Below are 10,183 nucleotides of genomic sequence, written 5' to 3' on the forward strand. Positions count from 1 at the left end.
CCCCGCGGAAAGGGCGGGGCCGGGGTGGGCGGAACCTGGGTGGGCGGAGCCTCCTCTGCGCAGGCGCACCGTCGGGGCAGCCCGGAGGAGCAGCGGGTTGCGGTCACCTCCGCGGCCTGTGCGCGTGTCCTGGAGCCGCTGGAGTCAGGTACGCGGGTCGCGGTGTGCGAGTTCCTGCTCCCGGGACACTGAGCACGAGAAAGCTCAGACCTTCGCCGAAGGGCGCGTTCACTCCCAGGGTCCTCTTCCGTTTGGGCCGAGCCACTCCTTCCTCCTTGGTACTTGTCCCCTTGACACCCTCGGTCCGCCCTTCCTACTGTCCGTCCTCGGCGTCCTGCCCCTCCAGTGTGGGTGCCGCACGGCGTGAGCGTGAGACGCGCGTCCTCTCCCCCGTTTTAACTCCCACCCGAGTGTGGGTAATCGTGACAGTTTTTGCAGTGGCTAACCCATATGTACCAGGCACTTTTCTAAGTACTTTGTGAACATCCGAACAACCACTTCGGAGCCATCACGCCTAGGTCTTTAACCCCTGGCCCAGACCACTACCCTGAGCTCAGTCTGTCAATGCAGATGCGCACCAGATCCCTTGCTGAAGTTAGCAAACATGTCTGATTTGGAGCCCACCTTCCTTCCCCATATCTGTTTACCTCCGGATGTCCCCTCAATGAACGGTGTCACCATGCACTCAGCCAGGCATCCAGCCCCTAAACAGGCTTCCGCCTTGACTCCTCACTCCCGAATCTAATGAGACCCAGAATGCCATCTAGGTATCCCCCAAATCTCTGCTACACTCATCCCCGCGGCCCCAGGTGGGACTGCGTCATCCTCACCTAGCCGTCCTCAGCTGTTCCCAGTGGAGCCCTCGTCCCGCCTCTCTGTCCTCCATCTGGCCTTCAGGTACAGCAATCCGCCCCAAAGGCAGATTTCTAATGACCACGAGCACCTGCTGTAAGCATTGAGCTAAAACCCGAATCTCTTCATCCTTTTCAAAAGTCAGAAAGACGACAAGGAAGCTCGCTGGCCCTGCCAGTGTTCACCATGGTACTTGAGAGTCCCGGCCAATGCAAGGTGAGAAAACTGAGTGAGGTGTGAGGATCAGAAGCAAAAAGTCACTATAGTTATTATCAGATGAGCATCAGCATGGGAAATGAGAGTTGACAGACGACCTAATACAAGAGTTTAAAAAGGGGTAGCTCATGTAAGATCAGAATATGGAGCCGATATGGGTTTCCCTGCAATAATAATACTTTTCTTGAAAATGTAATAAAAATAAGATATCCTGCACGTTACTGAAATATGTAGGAATTAACCTAATGAAAATTGCACAAGATCTTTAAGGAGGTAAGTCTAAAACTCAAAAATACAGATTTTTAAAAAAAGATTTGAATGCACAGATGAATAACGGAAAACGTCTTAATCTTGAAAGAAAGTAAATTCGCCACCAAATGATCTATATATTCAATGCAATTCCAGTAAAAATTCCAGCCCAATTGTATTGGGATTGGGAAACTAGTTCTACAGTGCGTGTGGAGGGATAAAGATCCATGATCCGTTAAGACAATTTTGAAAAAGAACAAAAAGAAGGTCTTGTTGTACAGGCCTTAAAACAGATTACACAACCACAGTAATTGATGTGATGTTGGTACAGAAACAGATAAGTGCAATAGTTTGGAGAGTTCAGAATATTTCATGTACAGATGGTTAACTTGGTATGTGATAGAGATAAAATCACAGATGACTAGAGAAAGGCTAGATTATTTAGTAAATGGCACTGGGAATACTGACTTTCTATAACAGAGAAAATTGGATCCCTACCTCATACCATATACATAAACTCCGAATAGATTAAATCTCTAATTATTAAAAGTTGAAGAATAAAGGCAATAAGTCAGAACGTAGGATACTATTTCTGTGATAGGACAGGATCTATCATGACCTCCGAAGCTGACTCTACAAGGAGGAAAACTGTATCTGACCACATCGCAATGATAAATGCTGCTTTACTGTAGAAAAAATGAACATATTAGCTGATAAGCTGGGAGAAGATATCCTCCATGTCTTAAACCAACAAAAGGCTGTAGCTAGAACAATCAAGGAACTTCTGAAAATCAGTCCAAAAAAGAAAGGAAACCTAATTAAAAATAATAACAATAATGGGCGAAGGATACGTCCAGGCCATTTCCGGAAGGAGAAATCAGAATGGCGAAGGTGAGCAAAGAGGTTCATCCCCACCGGTGATCAGAGAAAGGCGACTAAGGAGCGAGGTGCCACACTGCCCCCATGCGGCGACGCAGCTCAGCAGGTGGGGCGGGAGCTTGTGCGTTCTCGCTGCTGCTGATAGCAGAGCCGTAGCGTCCCCCACGAGGGACCCGGATGAGCACTATTTGGTAAATGAAGATACTGACCTTCGTAGAGAATAAGATCGCCCAGCGCCTGGCCTCAAGAAGGTGGACTCTTGGCGAATAAAGCTGAGAGCAAGACAAAAGGACTCCGATCCACTTTCTCAGAGTGAGCCAAGGCCCGGGAAGACGTCTGCACCTGCCTGGGTGTCTGGACCTTCCTCACTGGGCCTCCCACCCTTCCGCCAGGAGGTGCATGTGGACTTGGCGGGGGAGAAAGTTGGCAGGTGCCCTGCGAAGGATTAGGCATAGTTTCACTTTCATATAAGGAGGCAGAGGTCAGCGGGTGCAAGAATTTGGCCCAGTGTCAGGGCAGAAAAGATTTAGAGGGCCGAGCTTGGACTTTGGAGTGCAGACACATGGGTTCTAATCCCTTCTCTGCTTTCTGGAGACCTGAACTTGGGCAGAAAGCCCAGCCACAGTGAACCTCGGTTTTCCTCCTGGTGAGTGGGGAATAAAGATAAGGCCTCACTTAGAGCCGGCGTCAGGAGTCAAAGAAGAGAAGGCATCTGAAACCAGCTCTCTCTCTCCCTGTCTCTGGCTCTGTCTCTGTCTGTCCCAGAATGAACAGACGGGGACTCCCATCCTTCGGGAGTCTTCACCCACTTTTCTAATCACCAGATGGCAGTCTGGAGGCCTTTTAGGAGAAGCTTGGAGCCAGGGAGCAGGGAATGCACCTCGTAAGTGGCAAATGAAGGCATCAGGTCCCGATGGTTCAGGTGGGGATCCCTCCTGGACTCAGGTATGGGTGGAGCTTTGAACCAGTAGTATTTCGGGTGGTGCCCAGCTCTGGAAGCTGCGGAGCAGCCTTCTGCCGGAGGAGGGCGGTGCTGGTAAGCCTTCACCTCAGCCGCCAGTCCGGCATCAACGCAGCTGTGGACCACGGCAGCTGTGTAAGGAGTCTTGAAATCAGGTGCTGAAACTCTTCCAAATTTACCTTTTTTTTTTAAGTGGCTGTAGCCATTTTAGTCTTTTTCATTTTTATACAAAATTTAAAATCGGCTTGTCATACCAAAAAGCCCACTGGAATACAAACTGGGATTGCATTGAATTTAGAGATCAATTTGGGAAGAACTGACATTTTAACAGTATTGAGTTTTTCGATCCACGAACACGGGGTCTATCCCCATTTACTCAGGTCTTCCTTATTCTCTTTCAACAGGATTTTATAGATTTAAATGTACAAACCTTAAATGTAATTTGTTAGATTCACCCTCAGTATGTCATTTTTAATGCCATTTTAAATAGTATTGGTTATAAAATTACAGTTTATAATTTTGGGGCATATTCTGAGGGATTTTCTGCATAGACAGTCACGTCTTCTGTGACTGCAGTTCGTTGTAGGAATCCCTTTCCGATCTGCATGCCTTCTGCTCCTTCCCCGTCCGGTTTCCCTGGCTAGGACTTCCAGCGCTGAATATGAGCAGCGAGGGGACCCTCCCTGCCCTTTCTGGATCTCAAAGGAAGCATTCCTTCTTCCCCGCTCAGGATGACGTTAGAGGCCTGTCCAAGATGTATCAGATTGAGGAACTTCCTCTCTATCCCTTGCTTGTCGAATCTGTCTCTCTTTCTTTTGAAGTGTGAGTAGGTGTTGAATTTTTTCAAATATGTTTTCTGCTTCCATTGGGATGATCATGAAGTATTTCTCCTTTATTCGATTAGAATGGTGAATCCGTTAATTTTTGCATTTTAAATAGAATTCCTGAGATCAAGCCGACTTTTACGTATTTCTAGATTTGATTTGCTAAAATTTCATTGTGGATTTTGCAGCAGTTTTCAGGAGGGATATTGGTTTGTGGTGTGTGCATGCGTGCATGTGTCTCCTTTGATCCCAGATTTTCTGGGCTTCAGTTACATTCTCCTGTGCCCAAAGAAGGGGAATATGTTTCTCAAAAGAGAACTTATAAACTTGATGGGGCCCATTGTTCTGGGAGAGGAGGATGAAGGGGGCCTGGTATAGTCCGATAACTGTGGATGAGAGGGACAAATGGCCTTCTTAGCGGATGCCAGCAAGTGTAGATGTCTCAACCATAACCAGTGGGTTTCTCTCCACACATAGGATGATGACATCAGTTTTTTTTTTGATGCTGTTTCTTATAGTTTTTATCTATCTCCTGAGACTATCTTTTTATTTATTATGAGCATATTTTCCATTATGTTCATTGCATACTTATAATAGCTGCCTTAAAATGATTGTCTATTAATTTCAACTTCTCCACGTTGCTTTATGTTTGGTATCCATTGATTGTCTTTTCTGTAGGTTTGAGTCCTGTTTTGGATTTTGTCCTGGTCATTGAGATGATATGAGGATTTGTTAAAGTCCTCTGAAGAACGTTGATTTTTTTTTTTTTTTTTAAGCAGAAAATGAACTCAGTTCAACTCGCATTATAAACTTTCTCCTGTGGATGATGGAAGCAGAAATCTCAGTTAAGAATTTTTAGCTGTAGCTGGGCTACTGGGTGACGGCCTCACTCATGTGTGGTTCTGGGGTTGGCAAGAGGTTTGGGCATTTTTTACACAGATTTGGAGACCTCGTTCTATGGTGCTCTTGCTCTCTTTTTCTGAATTTTCCCAGTCACCTTTCATTTGCTATCATCGCCCTGACCCCTGGGACTTCAAGCCAGTGGGACTTGTCTATCCAAAGTTTTCTCTCCAAGCTTTAGTTGCCCTACGTGGGGCCGACCGGGGCCTGCCTTCCGGCAGAAACCTGTGACAGTGGGAAAGTTGAGCTGTTCCCTTCCGCCAAGTCCTGACTGTCCCCGGGGTCTGCCTTTTAGTCCCTCCCCAGTGCCTTGCTTTACTGTTGGAATTGGCGGTTGTCACCTGCAGAAAGGTTGGTCAGATAGGAGTTATTTGGCCCTCACCAGAGTAGAACCTCTGAGGAATGACAACGGAGGGCCAAGAAGGACCCTCCTCCTGCCAATGTCCCCGGTGTCATGACGTCGTTAGCTCTGAAACTGGATGGAGAAGAGGCTGGGGAGGAGACCCCCAACTGACTGAGTTTAAATCTGAAATCACTGAAAGCCTGGAACCGTCTGGAACCGCTTCTCTGCCTTCGTGTTAAATGGAGGTTCGATTCTCAGCCGTAGAGTACTAGGGAAAATTGCATTTTCCCGTCCGTCCCGTGGCCAGGAAGTACCTTCCCTCCCGCTCGTGCGGTGGGAACCACCTGAATGGCGGCCGCGGGGCGCGGGAGGCCGGCGGCGTAGGGACCGGCGTGCGGCTACTCAGCGCTGGCATCTGCCGAACGGTGGGGGCGCGGAGGCCTACGCCGCAGAGCCTGTTCATGCTTTGGCACCTGCGCTGTGTGCTTTTCATGAATTTCCGAGGCCGTACACTGTTTCTTGACAGAGGCGCTTCCTGTGGCAAAGGGACGTGTATCAGGGCGTGAAGGTGGCAAGCGCTGAGCCCCGCCTCCCTGCTCCCGCGGCTCCGCCCCCCCGGGTCCCGGGTCCCGGGGACTCGCTGCCGCCCCCTCCGGGCACCTGTGGGACTGCAGGCGGAGCCCGGGGTGCTGACGCGCGGGCCTGCCCCGGGGCCCTCAGAGCTCCTTCGGCTCTAGGCTGGATGACGCCTGAGGCTTTGCGAAGACGGGGCAGGCAGATCCTGGGGCGCCTGAATCTGACCAGCGTGCTTACTCGATCTTATTTTTTCCTTTGAAATTTGTATTTATGTAAGAATTTCAGTTTCTGCCTCTGCTTGGAAGAGGCGAGCCGGCCTTCGGACAGAGTCCACATCTGCCCCGGACTCTTCTGTCGCTGGGTTTTTGCCCAAGACGAGGCTGGCAGTGTGCGCCACGCTCCCAGCCTGGCAGGTCCTGCGGGGAAACAGCCTCTTTCCCGGGAATGCCAGCAAAAGTCTCAGGGCCGAGCCTCGTTGGGCTGTACTGGGTCACGTGCCCGTCCCTGAGCCAGTCACTGAGGCCCGGGAGGAGGGGCTCTGATTGACCAGCCCTCTAGTCCTGGCTGGAGTTAACGGAGACAGAAAGGGGGTTCCCCAGGAGCAGGCTGGGCCGCGCGGAAGGCAGGAAGCGGGGACGCTGGACGAGGATGCAGTCGACCAACTTCTGCAGCGACCTTTTCTGCAAGTTCCAGGCCCAGGACCCTTCACGGTGGGGCTGGCGGTGCCACCTGCCCTGCGCTGTCGCGCTGTCTGTTTCTCGTTTTATCCTGCTGCTGAGCATAAGCGTCGCTATCCTGTGACATGCGCCTTGTTTGAGGTAAGGGCGCTGAGGTTCAGAGAAGTGAAGTCCCTCCCGGTGAGCGGGGTGGCCCTGATTGCAGGGCCGGTGACCGTCCACGTGACCTGGCCCCTTCATTGTCATAGACCCTCCACCCCCTCCCCTCTGCCTGCAGCCCTGACACCAAGGAGACTGCTCTTATTTCCAAAGAGAAAAACTTGGCAGTAGCCATGAGTTGAGATGACTTGATAAAATATTTCTTGTTTTCTCAAGTTTACATAGACCAAGTTTTCACTGTTGCTATGGGGTGGGCTGGCAGAGAGATGAAAATAAATCTGTGTAATTTATTTTTTCTATGCGTCAAGTATATTTCCGCTTGATTCATGCGTCCGCGCGCACACACACACACAGACACACACACACACACACACACAGACACACACACATGCTCGCACATATAGGCTTTAATAAAATAGTTAAACCCCTTTAGTGCTCTCTGTGGAAGGAATAAATATGGACTGTACTTTCAACTTCTGTTCTTTGAAATACCATATGGTCTGCACTGCGAGCTTAAAATACTCTGGCGAGCGGGGGCTTCCATGAAGAGAGCGCCAGGTGGAGCCTTCCTCGCCAATCTCACAAGGTTAATTAAGCCTTTAATACAGTGCGGAGGGCCCCCCGCGCCGGGAGCGCGCACTGTCGGGGAGGCTGCCCGTTGGCCGGCACCGGGGAGAGGGGAGCACAAAGGCGGCCGGCGGGGCGGGCTGGGCGCTGCCCGATTTCGCCTTTGATGAGCCCGCTCAGCCGCTCAGATACTCACAGTTTGCATCCTGCATAATCAGGAATAACAGGCTGATGGTTTGCATGAATAACTAAGTTTGTCATTGTGGTTAATTTTCCTTCAAAAAAGAGCTCCCCCCCATCTCTCTGGGCCAATACATATTTATAAAGGGCAGGGAAATAAGCCCAGGAGTCTGCGCACCCAGGGGTCCGGGAGGCCAGGCTTAGGCCAGGCTGGCAGCTTGAGGACCCCAGAGCTCCGAGGGTCCGAGGGGAGCGGCCTGCCTGCCAGGACATTTTGGGCAAGCCCTTTTCTGCAGGGGCCTCAGTTTTCATCCCCACAGGGGCACTCGACTCGGACCTCAGGGACCCTAAAGGACTGCTGTCTCAGAAGGAGGCTGCACCCCCAGTCAAAGGGAGAGATGCCGGCGTCCACCCGACACCTGTGGGGCGCCATGAGCACATATTTTTTGGATAAATTCTTTCCTTTCCTTGTGGAAAGCGCACCTTTGGGTATGGAGAGGTTTTAGATCGCTCATGTGAACCTTTCCAGCAGCTGCGACACTTCTTTCTCGCTCTTTTGAATGGCTGTCCCCTGGGGCTTAGAGTGGTCAGGCCTCCCGGAGTCCTGCGCCTCTCAGGGGAGCTGGGTAGGGGTGAGGAGGGGCTCAGCATCCTGCGGTCACCTGTTCCCTGGCAGCACCCCAGGCCTTCTCTCTTCAGCGTCCAGTAGGTGGCAGTTCTGAGCCTCCCTTCTTCCCAGGGTCCCCAGGCCTTTTGGTCCCCACAGCACAGGCCCCCAGGTGCTTGGAGGAGGTCCTGGCATCCAGGCCCTGGTGCACTAGGAAGCTAGATGGGGCAGCCTAGTGGTGTCCGGCTGCCCTGCCTGGGACTGCCCATCCACTCTTCCCATGCCTGGGTCCCCGCGCAAGGAGGGTGGGCTTCCTGGAGGAGCTGACATCTTAGATGAGTCCCGAAGACAGCAAAGGATTTCAGGCAGAGGGCACAGACCCCAGAGCTTCGAAGAACTGGTGGGCGGCTGGTGTAGCTGGGATGTAGGGTATTGGGATGGGAAGGCGGGGCAGGGCGGGTCAAGGTAACGCTTGGCACTGCTGGGGGTGGCAGGGCCACGGCAGCCTGACCGAAGAGTCTGAACTTTATCTCGAGGACAGTGGGGACCCCTAGTTCCCCCAAACCATCAGGTCTTGCCCTTCGTGAAGATCACTGGCTGCAGCTACCTGCATCTCATAATACCCACCCCCCAACACACACCAGGTGGCAGGTATGTGTTGGTGTGTATGTGGTCTGGGTAGATTCTGACTTGCAGAAATTGGGTCCTGCCTATTTCACCTCCCTGGGGCCCAACCAGAGAGACCCCCACGTTGGTGACACATGACATTCCGAAACAGCAAAGCCTAGGGTAGCTGCAAGCACTAACTACTCAGTGATGCTGCCCAGGTGTCCCCTCCCATAGAGGAGGGGAGGCCAAGGCTGCAGAGGCTCCGCTCAGAGGCCCTGTGAATGGCTAATGGCTATTGAGGCATATGTCCACTAAGTCACATCTGCTTCTGTATTTAACGTTTCAATATTTAATTAATTAAATGTGGCAAATATTTAATTAAACACCATCAAAGCCACTGTGACACTCCACTCTGCATAATTCAAAGGCAGGAGAGCCTTCTCTCGGGCTCCCCGCCCCGCTTCCTAACCCTGCCGTCAGTCCCCCGCCCGGTGAGAGAGAGCCCTACTCTGGAACATGATTCTGAGACTCAGATCACTCCATGCCCTGGGCACTTCTGTTTGATTAGACATTAGGCTGGGTGTACAGTAGACAGAGAGTCTCTCCACCTCTACCCAAAGAGCTCCCCTGCCCTGCCCTGCCCTCCTCTCCGTGTAGACTCAGCTGAGACTGGCTCCCGTGCTCCTCACGGGCACCGGGCTTCCTGCCCGTGATAACAGTTTCCGACCTTGGCTGCGTGGGTGGATGACAGATCCAGGCTGGGCCGATCGGAACCCTTCCCCGGGATTTTTCTAACTGAAGTTAGAGGCGAAAGATGGTTATTGTCACTGGCTATAAGGCTGGGGCCCGCGTGAGGCCAACCCGTAGAAGAATGACTGGCACGCACAGAGAAAAGGCAGAGCTTAAGACAGCGGGGCAGTTTTCTGGTCCCTTGATCCAGCTGTGCCTGAAGTGGACCACCCTGTCCTTTCTGTGCTAGGACGGACGGGTCAATAAGGACCTCATGAGTTTAAGCCGATGGAATTCATTTCGCTGTCACTCACAACCGAAAGGGGCTTGACCCGCACCCCCATTACCACCGTGTTCCTTGTTTACAAACAAAATGACTTAATTGTTTAAGTGATACCTGCCAGCAGCTCAGACACCTGCCAGCAAGGATGTCGGGCTTCTGTGACTATGGCCCTGGGTCTTCAGGAGGAAGGAGGCATCCATACAGGCAAGGGTGTGTCCCTGGCGACAAGGTCGGCTGCTTCCAGAGCTGCTGGGCCGGGCTGCAATGCTGCCGCTGCCTCCCGCCCCGGCCGGGTCCGTCTGGGTCCGTCCGGGTCCGTCTGGGTCTCTCCCTGCTCTGCGTTCTACCTGGTTGGCCCCACTTTCCAGCGGTACTTCCCCTGCGGCCCCGGGCCCCCGGGCCCCCGGGCCCCCAGCCCGCGCCGTCCTTACGAAGGGAGGCCCCAGTGCCAGAGGCTCTTTCTTCCTGACAGGAGCTCGGAAGTTCCGGGGTCAGCTTTGATTGGATGGGCTTTGGTTCTGTGCCCAATCCTGGGCCGAGCCCTGTAACCATGGCCGGACACACTAACCCGC

At 52.3% G+C, this 10,183-nt stretch overlaps 1 long non-coding RNA gene across 1 annotated transcript; it reads left to right on the forward strand.

The window, feature by feature from the left end:
- The first annotated feature begins 65 nt into the window (after window positions 1–65).
- On the forward strand, window positions 66–6,913 carry LOC105305265. The gene is made up of 3 exons (XR_002777141.1): window positions 66–148; window positions 898–3,118; window positions 4,660–6,913. It is a non-coding gene; the product is annotated as an uncharacterized LOC105305265 (long non-coding RNA).
- The last annotated feature ends 3,270 nt before the right edge of the window (window positions 6,914–10,183 follow it).

Source organism: Pteropus vampyrus, unplaced genomic scaffold (genome assembly GCF_000151845.1).
Source record: "Pteropus vampyrus isolate Shadow unplaced genomic scaffold, Pvam_2.0 Scaffold376, whole genome shotgun sequence".
Lineage (NCBI taxonomy): Eukaryota > Metazoa > Chordata > Mammalia > Chiroptera > Pteropodidae > Pteropus > Pteropus vampyrus.